The sequence below is a fragment of the Chiloscyllium plagiosum genome, chromosome 6 (assembly GCF_004010195.1).
Source record: "Chiloscyllium plagiosum isolate BGI_BamShark_2017 chromosome 6, ASM401019v2, whole genome shotgun sequence".
NCBI classification, from domain to species: Eukaryota; Metazoa; Chordata; class Chondrichthyes; order Orectolobiformes; family Hemiscylliidae; genus Chiloscyllium; species Chiloscyllium plagiosum.
Window position 1 is genome coordinate 54268290 of NC_057715.1, and position 16189 is coordinate 54284478.

Here is a 16189-nt window from a genome sequence, read left to right on the forward strand (position 1 = left end):
CTTCCGACTCAATATACAGTCTCCCACTACTGTCCTTGATCGGACCTACCCTCGTTCTCGTCATTCTCAGGTTTCTCACATGCGCATAAAATGCCTTGGGGTTATCCTTGATCCTATGCGCCAACGATTTTTCATGCCCTCTCTTAGCTCTCCTAATCCTTTTCTTCAGGTCCCTTCTGGCTATCCTGTATCCCTCCACTGCTCTGTCTGAATCCTGTTTCCTCAACCTCCTTCTTCCTCTTTACCAGACATTCAACCTCTCTCGTCAACCAAGGCTCCCTCACACGACCATTTCTTTCCTGCCTGATAGGTACATACATATCATGGACACGTCGTATCTGCTCTTTGAAAAAGTTCCACATTTCCACCACATCCTTCCCTGACAGCCTATGCTCCCAACGTATGCTCCTCAAATCCTGCCTGACAGCAGCGTAATTTCCCTTCCCCCAATTATAAAATCTACCTTGTTGTGCGCACCTATCTCTCTCCATAACCAAGGTGAAAGTTGGTGCCAAGTTTCCAAAATGTAGGTCTTTTGGAGTAAGCAGCAAGTTGAACATGTCAAGAACGGACTTTGATTACCATGTGAAATTTTCCCAGTGACTTGGTTTGTGTGGTGAGTTGAACAGTTAACAAGCCATTTAATAAGCACCAAGGAGCATCAATTGTGAACTCACTGCTTTCTGGTGAGAATCTTATAATGACGCTTGAGCAAACTTGCAGTGAAATATTCACAATGGTAAGGTGACCATCTCACCTGATTCTATCTTTCATCTCACTGTTAACCACATCACTCAGCATCTGGTAAGATTCCATCATACATGTGTGGTGAATATGTCAGGATCAATCAAATTGAACAAACTAAAAAAGAAGAATGTGTCTTGTTGTTCATGTGTATGATTTTCTTTCTAGACTACATATGTTTAATAACTTACAAATAATAGGTTATGCAATTTGTTTATTTTGTTTTATGAAAAGGCAGTATGTTTATAGAAATACCTTACACAGTGTATTTTATTAAGAAGTTGTTCTTTGTTAATAAAAGTATTGGTTCAAATCCAAATTATGTGTCACATGGACACAGTCCTTTGTCTTCAGTGTCACCTTTTCTTCACATGACTGTTTAGAAAAATTGTACAATTAGCAAGCCTCAAACCTGAGCACTTGATAATTCAGGTTACCTATCCTTTAAGATCATTAGGATTTGCGTGCTGAACATTATGTTGTCAGGCCATTATTCTGTAAATGTATCATTTTATAATACTGTGCCCTCAATGGACAACTGCAATTACAGCATCTTGGATCAGAAAATCAGTGTTACAGTGCTGTACATCCACCTCCAAATCATACTCATGGCTTCTTACTGATCACATGTTATTGTTACGTTCCATCTTAAACATTCAATAACAAGACAGCACTCACAGAATAAGCATCAATTGTATAATTTTGATCTTAAGTAGGAAGCAAATTTTTCCAATTTAATTCAAGTGTGCCTGAACTCCTGAGATATGGGACCAGTGAATTAATTAAAGGTATATGCAACATTGGTCTTTTTAAGAAGATAAAGCCAATCCCTACCTCCTCCAGTAACAGAGTTTTTTGCCTCAAGTTTGAGTCTGCTTAATGCTACCTAATATTTCACCTCATGTGACCAAGGTATCTCTGTCCAAACTCCATTGAACTCTTGTAGAGTTAAACATGGCCTAGTATATATAGAGAGGTATCAAAAGGAAGTTAACAGAGCAAATGGAATATGGCAGAACAAATGAAAGCCAACATGTTTTTGAATGATGGATGAAAGTATTCAGTTGAAGCTAGGGAGACTTGGTTCAAGGGTGCATGCAGTTGTCTGTTTTATCTACACTGGAATTTTTTTATATCCTTCTGTTTATGATACACTGCTCATTAAAGAACACTTTCATATTTATGCATGCAGAAGGTATCAGAAAATGTTATAATATGTGTGATCATGAGACTTTTTGGAATAGCTTCAGGATATTTACACTAGTTAGGCTCAGTCAGTTGAACAAGAGGGCGAGATTTGACATGCTTAGCTGATGTGTATCTGAAAAAATGAGAAATTATGCAATTAACCTCGAGACAAGAAATCTCTAAAGGCTGAAATTTTTATTATCTGGTTTATTTCTTTACATAGAGGTCTGACAAGATGTTTAGTAAAGTTTTGGTTGTGAGAATTGGTTGAGAATAGTTCCCGAGGAGAAAGTGAGGTCTGCAGACGCTGGAGATCAAAGCTGAAACTTTATTGCTGGAACAGCACAGCAGGTCAGGCAGCATCCAGGGAACAGGAGATTCGACGTTTCGGGCACATGCCTGAAGAAGGGCATGTGCCCGAAACGTCGAATCTCCTGTTCCCTGGATGCTGCCTGACCTGCTGTGCTGTTCCAGCAATAAAGTTTCAGCTGAGAATAGTTCCCCACAATAGCATGAAATGCTAGATTTTGTAGTTGTATTGATAGGCAGGGATGTATTAGAAATGTGATTGTGTTTATGAGGAGACTGCTGACCCAATGGAAGTTAAGTGAACTCTCATTACTCCCATATGCATTGCATGGCATTGGCTGGAGTCCACTGGCAGGAGCAGTCCTCGATGTAATATTTGAATCGTTATCCATCGATTTTAAGGAACGATTCTGTTTATTACCAGACATTCTTACTTGTGTAATGGAATTCCAGTGACACACCATTCCAATCTCCCTGTGATCCAAAAATTGTTTACACATAAGAATACAGATGAATGAGACAGTGTTGCATAGTTGTGTAGGTATGGTGGACTGTCACTTTAAGAATCCAATTGCTTGATGGAAGACTGGTGTCACTTGCTAATTTGGTCAGATAAATAGTTCTCATTAACCTTGCTGGCAGTAGAGTGAACACTTCCAAAATAAAGTATTTTTTGAAACTTAACACAAAAAGAAATACTGAAGAAGAGAATGGGATTAAAAACTGATGAAGGATCCATTGGACAATCTACCGATTCATAAAAAAAATGAATTTGGTCCCCACAGCAGATCTCAGAAGTGCTTTAATAAAAAGAAGAAAATAAATCAAAACAAGGCCATTGCTGCATCAAAGCATGTAAAATCAGCAAGAAGAAACACCTTAGGGGAGAGATGACATAGAAGAATCTTGTTATGTGCTCCATCTTGTAGAATCACAGAGTAACAAGCACCCTATGCAGAAGGGAACATGTTTTGAGCAGGGGATAGAGTCAGAAAAAGCAGGCAACCTCAGGAATACCTTATATTAAATGGAAAGGTGCAAGTTAGTGCAAAAATGTTGTTGCTTATTATGCCTCACAGGCCTTTCCCATTTTAAAACAAGGCAGAAAACTTTGGAAAATATGATGAAAATACAGAGGATTGGAACTCTCACACCGAGACAATCCAATATTTTATTCGAGCCAACAAAATTGAAGCAGATATAATCATAGAGTCATAGAGACGTACAGCAAGGAAACAGACCCTTCAGTCCAACTCGTCCATGCTGAGCAGATATCCTAACCTAATCTAGTCCCATTTGCCAGCATTTGGCCCATATCTCTCTATACCCTTCCTATTCATATACCCATCCAGATCCCTTTTGAATGTTGTAATTGTACCAGCCTCCACCACTTCCTCTGGCAGCTCATTCTATACACACACCATCCTCTGCATGGAAAAGTTACCCTTTAGGTCCCTTTTATATCTTAGCCCCTCACCATAAACCTATGCTCTCTAGTTCTGAACTCCCCACCCCACCTTGTCTATTTAGCCTAACCATGCCCCTTATAATTTTATAAACCTCTATAATGTCACCCTTTCAGCCTCCGACGCTCCAGGGAAAACAGCCCCAGCTTATTCAACCTCTCTCTATAGCTTAAATCCTCCAACGCTGACAACATCCTTGTAAATCTTTTCTGAAGCTTGAATCTTTCAAGTTTTACAATGTCCTTCCAATAGGAGGGAAAGCAGAATTGCACTCAATATTCCAAAACAGGCCTAACTAGTGTCCTGTACAGCCACAACATGACCTCCCAACTCCTGTACTCAATACTCTAACCAATAAAGGAAAGGATACATATCAGCTTCTTCACTATTCTATCTACCCGTGACTCCACTTTCAAGGAACTATGAGCCTGCACTCCAAGGTCTCTTTGTTTTACAACACTCCCCAGAACCTTACCATTAAGTATACAGGCCCTGCTCTGATTTGCCTTTCCAAAATGCAGCGCCTCATATTTACCTAAATTAAACTCCATCTGCCACTTCTCAGCCCATTGGCCCATCTGATCAAGATCCCATTGTAATCTGAAGTTACCTTCGCTGTGCACTACTCGTCTGCAACTTACTAAGTATGCCTCGCCTTGCGTTCCTTAGTGTTATGGGGGAGAAACATTTAACCTCTGAGGTGTATGGTATAGCCAAAGAAGCCAGGTTTCAAACATTGCGAAGATGTTTCAAACATTATGGGTGGTACAGTGGCTCAGTGGTTAGCACTGCTGCCTCACAGTGCCAGGAACCTTGATTTGATTCCACCTTGAGGCGACTGAATGTGTGGAGTTTGGGTGTTCTCCCTGTGTCTGCGTGGGTTTCCGTTGCGTGCTCCAGTTTCCTCCCATAGTTCAAAGATGTGTAGGTTAGGTGATTGGCCATGCTAAATTGCCCATAGTGTTCAGAGGTGTGCAGGCTAAATGAGTTAGCCATGGGAAATATAGGGGATGGGTCTGGGTGGGATGTTGTTCGGAGGGTTGGTGTGGACCAGTTGGGCTGAATGGCCTATTTCTACACTGTTGGAATTATACTAAAGTCTCTGAAATAGTAGAAATCATACAGAGCCATTTATCAGCAAACTATTGATTATTTCTGAAAGGTTTAGATTCCACAAACACAGCTAGCATGATGATGAAGCTATCTCCCAGTTCATAATAATATTAAGGAAGTTAACGGTATTGGCAATTTCAGAGAAAACTTAAACGGCTCTATCAAAGACAGGTTGGTATGTGGTTTAAGATGCAAAGCTATCTAGAAGAGGTTAATGATAGAAAGAAACCTACACTTAATGAAAGCACTGAAAATAGCAGTGTCGTTGGAGCTAGCAACCAAGGAAGCTCAACAACTAAACATGAGCATGAGTGTTCACTAAATAGTAACTGAGGAATGAGCACCAAAGCAGGCTCAAACAAATAGAGAAAATCTGTCACCCAGCAACAAATTGCTGGTATAAAGAAGCTGCATGCATAAACTATGGCAAAAAAATTCAAACATCATATATATGTGTTCCAGGAAGAACCATGAACAACACACAGCCAAAGTACAGAAATCCTATAGTAGGAAGAAATCGATCCAGTACAAAACAGAATGAGAAAGCCCAAACTCTCAGTCTGAAAAGGACCTGTGGTTAAACATACTGGCTATTGCTGGCGACACCAATCAATACTGGGTCACTCCCTTCCTGAATGGCTAATCAGTAAGAGTGGAGGTGGAAACAAGAATTATAGTTTCATTGATACCTGAAAGTCTGTATCAGAAGTAATTGTCATATTGTGCTGCAACCCTCAAAAATTGGACCAAGAATGTGCTCAGAACTGATGTCTTTAATGTGAAAGTTCAGTTATGCAGTCAGTCTGAAGATTTGTTCTTATATGTTGTCAAATAAAATTTTCCAGCTTTATTGGGAAGAACGTTGTTGGAGCAAATCAACTTCAACTGGGCTGAAATAAATTGCTTGTCAGATTCTAAGACTAATTTATCACACATTCTGAAGAAACAAGCATAGAAAGGATCTCTGTCAACTTGGAAATCAAGAATGAGAATCAAGCAAAATGCTGCAAGCCAAGATCAATGTGTTTGCAATCAGACCAAAGGTCGAGACAGAATTAGAGAGGCTGGTCAAGACAGGAGTTCTTGAATCTATAAGTGTGAGTGATTGGGCCATACCAGTTGTACCAACAATGAAGAAAGATGGAAAAATACACATCAGTGGTGATTTTATGGTCACTGTTAATCTAGTACTGTGTGCTGAACAGTATCCTTTGACTTTAATTGATGATCTACTTGCTGTATCAGCTGGACGTCAACTTTTTAGTAAAATTGGTCGTAGTTAATTTGTCTCCAGATGAATGTAGATCCTGAGACTCAAAAATACTTGATGTGAGTGACACATAAAGGACTATTCAAATACAAAAGACTACCAACAGACCACAGACCATTGACCACAATATTTGGGTGTCAAATGTTCTCTAGCAGTGAGCCATATGCAGAGGTGTGCATTGTTGCTAAAAGCTCACACTTGTAAAACTAAGCATCAGCAACTGATAAAGGAGTGCTGATGGGCTCTCTAGGTTACCTTTGCCAAATCAGTTGACTACAGTCATTATACAGATATTTTTACTTTGAACAATTAGAGAACACCCTTCTTCAGAACTGGATCCAAAACATTAACTCTGCTTTCTCTACACAGGTGCTGCCAGACTTGCTAAGTTTTTCCAGCAATTTGTGTTTTTGTTTCTGACTTCCATGATTCACAGTTCTTTGTTTATTTTTGGAAGTACAAGGATCACTTTCCAAACAACTGAGCCAATTTTAGCTAACATGACACAACCCACTTGATGACTCAAAGTTCTCCAGCATTGCTGAAGGCAAAGTGTCAGTTATGGATGGCATTTGATTTGCTGAAACCATTCATGAGAAAAGACATTGGAGATTTTGTATGATTCTGTTGGTTACTGTCCGCAATGAGAAGACAAGACTAAATACCACATGTTGGTGAAGAATTACACAATTGGTGAGAAGTGGATACCCACCATTATTGTAGCTCAGCCTGGACCAGTTTTGTATGCAATACAAACAAAAGAAAAGGTAGCAGATTGAAGGCATTCTACTCTGGACAATCAGAACAAATGTGCCAAGGACAATATTAATTGAAGATCCACAAATAGCTGAGGACTGAACTGTAACTAGAGCATCTGAGGGCAATAGTACTTTAATGGAGAATACCATGACTTTGTATGAACCTCCAAATATTCAGTTGATTCAGGGAAAGGCAACAGATACTGTTCCCAGTATAGTTGTAACATCAGAGATTAAAGCCAATATGAAAAATAAACAGATATCTGAGGTGTGCCGACAGCCACACAGGAATTAATGTCCTCCAGAATGTTTTGCCTACTGACAGTATGATTGTCAATATTATGAATGTTTTCATTATAGGAAGATTTAATGTAAAGAAGGATGTTTTTGTGAATTTGCATACGTATGTTGGACTGTCACTTTAAGAGTCTGATTGTCACCAGTCATTTTGAATGGGTAAATGGCTCTCCTGAATCTTGCCTGTACAGTGAACATCTCCATAATAAAGCTCTGCTGCTTAATGGTTCTGGTCCTTGTTGGAACCTAACAGTCAGAATGCATCAATATTGGTTGTAAGTTTCCAAGTTTATTGGCTTAATAACTTCTGATTCCTATTCATTCAAAGTTGTGCTTCATTGTGGGAAGTTGAGGAAATTAGTAATCATTTTCAGACTATGAGTAATCTTCATTACATTTTTAATGAGTTAGTTACTTCAATCTGTTACAGTAAACCACTGATCGCCTCTACTTCCAAATAATGACAGTAAGATTGTATGCCTAATAAATTGATGAGTGATCCGCAATCTTTATACAATACTAATTATGGAAAGTTTAAACAGTTCCATTTTCACTTGGCAATTTCTATACTACAATCTATTTTTTCTCACCTACTAGTTCTCTCCAATCCTTTGCAGAAGTTATTAACTGACACTGACCTCCTGCTGCATCACTGGATAGCAATCAAGAGTGCAAAACCTTGGATGATTGTTTTTTAGTTCATCTCATGAAGTGTCAATTTCAGTACATAGTGAATAAATGAAAGTGCATCTTAATGTCACATAATCATCAATAATCTGATAATTCATGGTCTTGATGTGTGGGGGCAGGATAAGGGTAATTCCTCTGCCTAGTGGAAATCAGGGGCAAATCCTACATTGAAACTACTAACTGCAATCTTAAAGTGCCGAGGACAAGTGTTCATAGTACATTGCTTTGTTTAAATATGCAGACTAGCTTCTGATTATGTAACTTATATACAATCACAGTGCAGGTTACACCTGTCAGTAATTCCAGCCTTCTATAATGCCATTTTAAGTGGTTTGAAACTGCCCTTGACTCTGAGTTGGAGACCTCAGGGGGTTTTGACTGACTAAGTCTAAGCTCTACCCAGCAAACTTTAGAGGAATTAAAACCTGCTTTCACTCATGAATAATGATTAAAGTAAGCCCCTGACTCAGGAGAGATCCTCCCTCTAACCACCTGCAGATACTTGGCTCCACAAAACCTCACTATCCACGGAGCTGGCATCCCCAACTCTTCTCAACTCTGTGCCCTAGCTCAAAGCTCACCCCATCAGACCAGAACCAAGCTCCAACTCCCTTCAATCTTGCTATGAACACCTCCTCCTCCCAGTATCTGTCAATCCCTGTCAGATTTGACCCCAACTCTCCACCTTAATCCAACATGACCACCTCCCAGGGTTCCCCTAAGGACACCTAGCACATTCACCTGGACTTGGGCACCCACTCTTCTAACTTGAAGATCTGAGCCATTATCTTCTCTTCCTCTATAGAGGACATATCAAGGGCACATATTCTGTGCTATGTTACCACATGTAGTTTAGAAATTCACAGTTAAAGTATTTACATTCAAGTTAACACATTTGTTCATTTTAAACAATTTATAATTAATGGGCTTTTATTTTGGAAGAAACAAGAAGGCAAAGTTACATTTTTATTTTCAACTGATTAACTAGTGGTTGATCATGAGAAGAATGGGATGTAAAAGACAGGAGTGTTGGAAGGAACAGGGGACTGATATTTTGTATTTGTATCAGTAAGATCGATAATAAAAATTGAAATCATTATTGATGCTTCCCACATCTTTATTGTAACGACATCATTATGTTTATTAAGGATCAGAGGGCACTTATTGATTAAAAAACACATTTTATGAATTTTGAACTTTTCCTCTGTTATTACTGGTCAGGTGTAAATATGTAACTGCAAAAGAAGTGAAATAAGCTTCTGGCACAGTCAGTCTCTTTTCTGACATAGCAGTTTATGCTTCAGTGCTGTTTTATGCCAGGTTGGTGTTATTCTTTTAAATTTTATTGAAGCTGAATGCAATTACAGCTCCTTCTCACTCAGCATGTGTTTATTGCTTCAATTCAGTGTGCTTTTTATATGCCTCAGGGCCTGAGCTCTTGCCACTCAACAGTGTGCATCTAATTGACTGTGAGCATAGCCACAAGATCACACACAAGACGGTGCACGTTGCTGTCAGTCACAGAAACGATAAACCAGTTGATATTACATGAATGAGATTGGAAGAGTCAATTTAGATTTTAGCCAGAAAAATTCCTTTAAATTGCTGTTGATTATTTTGTTAATTAGGTGGTCAAAGAGCATGGGAGTTTATTGAAATTTAGAATTCTTAGAGTTCTATATAGCTGATCTCCTCTTTGAGCTATGAGATCAACATGCTGTTGGAATTTTACTTTTAATCCTGAATGAATTAAATTGAATTAGCTTTATTATCACAAATACCCAAAGGAGTACAGTGAAAAGTTTATAAGTCATCACTTGCAGAGACATCTTAGACACAGAGTCCCTTGGTACAATCTATAGTTATAGGACAGAGAAATGAAGAAAAGAAAGTTACCTTATAGCTATACACAGTTTAATCATAGATTATTAAAATAAGAAGCAAAGTTAAAAAGACAAACATCACAGTCTCTCTCCAAAGGCTCTCTGCAGCAGGGGGTTACCCTGACCGCTGGCTGGAACCACACCAGGCTGCATCCCTGCTCCAGCTGCTGGTCACTGGCATCTAAGATGACCAGCTACATCAACAGAACCAGCATCAGGAAGCTACCAGTGGAAACACTAAGAGCAGGAGGAAAAATAACAGCATCAGCAACACTCTTCAAAGGCCTCTGCCATAAAGATGTGAGTGCGGGGGAGTTGAGCTTAAAGGTCCAGCCTGCAGAATAGTATATCGCCAATATTGTGGAGTTGCTTCCTGGACATACCAAAAAAAAACTGTGTATCAGGAGACAGTTTGCCTTTGGTCAAGCTGGAGAGACATGTTCAGCCTACTGAACAAGAGCTGCTGCTAACTGAACCTAATGGCCAGCTTTACTACTGGCTCTAATTGTCATCACCACATTCTCAGCTTCTTTGCCTCTGGTCCCTTTTAGGGCTTGAAAGAGAACTTTGCAGCATTTCTCTGTCCAAAACCCGCAAATGCATATGAAAGGAGGTGGATGGCTTGTTTGCTAGGGCAGACTTTCATGTAAGTTATGCTACTTTGTTGCAGAGTAAGCCATGTTTGAGGTTGGGGAGTTTTGTGTCACCTCCTCTTTACGTTTTTTTTGTGGATCATGCTTCCTGATTGTATGTGACAAGAGTGCAGCATTTTCATGTGATCATGTTGGATCACTTATCTCTCTATACAGCAGGCTGCTTAGCATGCATATAGATCTGGATTATCGGTTCATCAGTTTGGTATATATTTTTAAGTATTCCTGTTTCACTGGCATGGTCTCCTACACTCCTATAGTTAGGGAATGCCTATGGGATTACCAATATCAGGACTTATAGCAGAAGCAGTCATGCAGAGGTTAGGACACACAGCTCTTCACATGATCTAGATCAGCTGTGGGTTTCCTATGTGGATGACAACTCTGTCATCACAAAACGCAACAAAGTAGAAGAAACACATAAACCACGTCCTCACTGGTATAAAGTTCACCAAAGCTGAAGAGAACAACAAACGACTCCCCTTCTTGGATGTAACGGTAGAACAAAAAGCCAACGGAGAGCTGTACACACTGACCAGATACTCAACTACAGGAGCAACCATCCCAACAGCCACAAACAAAGGTGCATCAGGACATTATTTAAATGAGCCACAACACATTGCAGCACCCAGGAACTATGAGAAATACCTACACAATGTATTCAGGAACAATGGTTACCCGATAAGTGCAGTCTGCCAATTCCTGCATAACGGAACTAAACAGGAAGGCACAACATGCCCAGAGACTCCAGCAATCCTACCATACATCAAAGAAGTTTCAGAGATGACAATAGACTACTTTGGCCCCTCGGCATCATGGTAGCCCACAAACCCACCACCACACTGAAACTAATGAATTTAAAGGACCCCGTACCCACAGCCAGCAGAACAAATGTTATATACAAAATGCCCTGCAAGGACTGCAACAAATATTACATTGGGCAAATAGGCAGGAAACTAGCCACTAGGATACACGAGCACCAACTAACCACCAAAAGACATGACCAACCATCACTGATATCCGCACACACAGACGAAGAGGGATACCAGTTTGACTGGGACAATATATCCGTCCTGGGACAGGGTAAACAAGGACATGTGTGGGAACTCCTAGAGGCCTGGCATTCAAAATGGAACTCCATTAACAAACATTTCGATTCAAACCCCATTTACCAACTTCTCAGAAACAGAACCGGAAATGACATCACCTACTACAACAAACCAAGACAGATAAATAGCAAGCAGGACAGAACACCAACACCTCACCAGAGGCTCACTGATCATGTTACCTAGCATGAAGATGAAATGACTGAGAACAAACCCTCCAACTCAGAGAGCAAACTTACAACTTGATCTTTAAATAATAATGTGAAAGTATTTGGAAGTTTGCCAATATGTGTAAGAATTTCCAGGAATGTATCAATATTAGTAGGAGGTGATCTCTTAGAGTGTGCCAATATTTGCAGGATATCTCTGAGAGGGCTTTAATACTCTGGACGTATGTGCTGTTGAGTTTTCAATATTCCTGTTCTGTCTCCAACTATATGTGTATGATTTTAGGGAAGTCTCCGCAAATAAGTAAAAACAACATTCTGCAGATGCTGAAAATCTGAAATTGAAACAGAAAGAGTTGGAAAACTCAACAGGTCTGGCAGCATCTGTGGAGGGAAATACAATTAACATTTCAAGTCCAATCTGACTTTTATCAGAGGAGAATACACCCCATCGCATTGTCACTATTACAGAGAGATAGGCTCATAAGTTGGAAAAATGGTAGGAAATATTCTCTCACTATAAAAGAGCATCTCTCTTCAGGAATGTGTAACTCAATAAATTATTTAATGTTTGCACCACTGTAAATTGTCAAAAATAATAATTACCTGAGTGAATAATGGATGATAATTTACTCATCCAGCAGAAAGAGATTAAAATGGCACATTCCAAAAGAATGACACCATTACCATTTAGAGTTTAATTAAACCCACTTCCCTCCCACCCAAACCACTCACATCACTGAAAAGTAGGGTACAGTGAGATAATTTCAGATAAGACTGAGAGTTTGAGTACACCTTTTGGTCTTTAATTTGGCCTCCAACAAAATGATATCTATCATTGATGTTTAAATAATGTCTTGATGTGCAATTCAAATTTGCAGCTATTTCTAAATATTCTGTGACACAATTATGATGTACAGTGGTATTATAGTTTTATAGGAGAAGAATATGAGTTTCTTAACATACATTTCCCTTTCATTGTCTGTTCATGTATGTACTGACAATAACACTGATGTGTAGCAAGCACTTTTTGGGCATGATAGGTTCAATGGCCTCTTTTTCTGCTGACTTATCTATGACTTTCTCAAATGTTGACTTATTTTTGCCATGAAAATAGGTCCCGGTGTGTAGAAATTCAGTCTAAACATGTCAAGTATGAATCTGTTTAGAGTTCAAATGTGTAGGTATATCCCTGCTTCTGAAATAATTGCACAATTGAGGAATTAGGTGCTTTGAGGCAGGGACGCTGGGTTGTATCTGCATGGATGAACTGTACTTCCTTTTCTATATTTTTCTTATCATCTTGTGTACCAGAAACTACATCATGATTTAAACTTTAACATTGCAATGTGTCATTAAAATAATAATTTTGTAGAAGGTTCTTTAGAAATTTGGTGTGAACTCATTCATACAAATGTAGCACTCTTTTGTAATAACATTGGTTTCAGGGAGGTTTTGAACAATGAATACTAAAGCAAGGTTCCCTCATAGAGCTAGCAAGCATTACGTCTGTGTCATAACTGTTCTCTGTGCAATGTAAATCATTATAATTAAATGTCATACAACTGACTGAAAAATTTTTTTTGAATGCTCTTTGACCTGTTGCATACTCATTGCTCAATTTGGACATCTATTCGCATACAATAAAACAATTAACACAGACCAAATGAGACAGAATCCAGTAACCAAACTGTTGGGCTTCAAATTTGGATGTTGTGAAGTTTCCATTTGAAACATAGCACGCTGATTCCTCTCCTACAGATACACAAATGTTTGTACTTTCAACAACATACTCCAGGCTTTTGATGCCACATTTTTTCTTCCTACACACTTCAAATTTTACTCCTTTTGATTTTAGTAAACATGCATCATAATTGTTTTGTCCATTATATGGATGCACAGAACGGCACATAACAATCCACACAACAGCAAAATACTTTTGTTAACCTGTGCAATGCCTGCCCTGTGAGCTCTTGACACTAAACTTAGAATCTCCAAATTATTCTCTTTTTTTCTTTCACCTTGATGAGTATAAATTTCAGCAATGTGTAAACTTTAATGGAATGTTGATAGTACTCTTCCACACGTTTATTTTTGCCATGAAATGTCCAATAATCAATGAGAAGTGACTGGTCAATAAATTCTCGTACTGTGTCTGAATTACTTTTCCTTTATTGTGAATTTCTTCACATAGTATTGATTCAGAATGCACTGGTAGAGAGTGTTGCTGCTAGGAAGTAGTTGCAGGATAGGAAATTAATCAATTGACTCTTTAGGCGTTAGGCTCAGTCACCTTTAGAAATGGGCATGAGGACTGTGATGCCTTACTAATCTGTACCAGTTGACTCCAGTGCAGGCGAAATGCGAATATGATTCTACCTGCTTATTTCATTTATTTCAGCATCCAGTCAGTGTTAATCATCCTGGATATCAGCAGGGAACCAATATCAAGGCTCAATAGCAACACTGAAACAACTCTGACAGCTTAAAGCTCGCTTGTACCTCTTGAATGGATGGTAATTTTTTTTGTTGGAGCTGATCTTGTTTGTTGTAATAGAAGTAAAACTATTCTGAGAAACATTGAGGGATGGCTAATCACAGGAGAGCGCAAGCTTGCAGGATTTCAGAGATGGTACTGAAGGCCTCTATGAAAAGAGTAAGGAAGCAGAGATATATTTTCAGAGTTTGAATAATTTCACCTGATGCATTGCTGAGAAAGCAATAAATGTTGGTAACTATTGAAGAAATGACAGGAGTCAAGGCCCAAACAGTTGGATGCAATGCTGCCAAATGTTTAATTGTTTCACATTAATCTTTAAGGTCAGTGAATTTCCCATTGATGCTCAGTTTCTTCTCCCTGCTATTTTGGGTCCTAATTTGTACCCAAATGTCAGACTTACTGCTATTTCTGGAATTCTTACATGTCATTTCCTTTGGTTTAATGGAATCTTTAACTTGAGTTAATTCACCTTTCCCTTTTGATATTTATGCTTTGGCAGCACATATATCTGTTGTAGACTTATTACATATGAGCCATCACTTGTCTACAATTAAATATTTGTGAATATTTTTGTAATCCACCAAGAACAACATGCCTCTCCGATTTCCAAGTTTCAGAATGAACTACATCACATTCTCCATTCATGTAAAATTCTATCATATTATTAAAATCACACAACACCAGATTAAAGTCCAACAGGTTTATTTGAACCTGTTAGTCTATAATCTGGTGTGTTATTTTTAATTTTGTCCACCCCAGTTCAACACCGGCTCCTCCAAATCATGTCTATCATATTATGGTAGGTATCTTCCAAAAGCTCTTTGACAAAAAGATTATTACTTATCCTTTTCTCATTACTTCAAGCTAATTCCGAAAGAGCCTGATTCCTAGTTAGCGCTTCAACAATATTGTTCCTGAAAACCATTTTGTACACATTCCAGGAGCACACCCTCCATAGAATTAGTACTGACATGATTAACTCTATATGCAAATATGCAAATTCAAGTCACATATTTGTGTGTATTTCCCACATTACATACAGTTCTAACTTCCTTTGTTATAAAATGCTCAACATTAGTATTACAGTTTATTGTTCCATAACTATCTCCTACCAGTGCTTGCTTCCCATTGTTTCTTCTTAGCTGTATACAAACTGATTGTGCATCTTTATCCTTCACACTAAAATACTGATGTCATATGAACATTTAAACATATGAAATATTAAAATCAGTAAAATATTCAACACAGGACCTGATCAGGTGTACCCGAGCACTCTGTGAGAAGATAGAGAAGTGATTGCTGGGCCACTTGCTGAGATATTTATATCATCGATAGTCACAGGTGAGGTGCCGGAAGACTGAGGTTCGCAAACGTGGTGCCACTGTTTAAGAAGGGTGGTAAAGACAAGCCAGGGAACTATAGACCGGTGAGCCTGACCTCCGTGGTGGGCAAGTTGATGGAGCGAATCCTGAGGGATAGGATGTACGTGTATTTGGAAATGCAAGGACCTGATTCGGGATAGTCAACATGGCTTTGTGCGTGGGAAATCATGTCTCACAAACTTGATTGAGTTTTTTGAAGAAGTAACAAAGAAGATTGATGAGGGCAGAGCAGTAGGTGTCATCTATATGGACTTCAGTAAGGCGTTCGACAAGATTCCACATGGGAGACTGATTAGCAAGGAGAAAGTGAGGTCTGCAGATGCTGGAGATCAAAGTTGAAACTTTATTGCTGGAACAGCACAGCAGGTCAGGCAGCATCCAGGGAACAGGAGATTCGACGTTTCGGGCACAGGCCCTTCTTCAGGAATGATTAGCAAGGATAGATCTCATAGAATACAGGGAGAACGAGCCATTTGGATACAGAACTGGCTCAAAGGTAGAAGACAGAGGGTGGTGGTGGAGGGTTGTTTTTCAGACTGGAGGCCTGTGACCAGTGGAGTGCCACAAGGATTGGTGCTGGGCCCTCTACTTTTTGTCATTTACATAAGTGATTTAGATGCGAGCATAAGAGGTACAGTTAGAAAGTTTGCAGATGACACCAAA

General features: G+C 39.1%; 1 protein-coding gene across 7 annotated transcripts in view; it reads left to right on the top strand.

Annotated features, from left to right (window-relative positions):
* Positions 1-16189, top strand: part of grm5b (glutamate receptor, metabotropic 5b) — a 584754-nt gene that overhangs the window by 290665 nt on the left and 277900 nt on the right. The gene's annotated exons all lie outside the window — the stretch shown is intronic.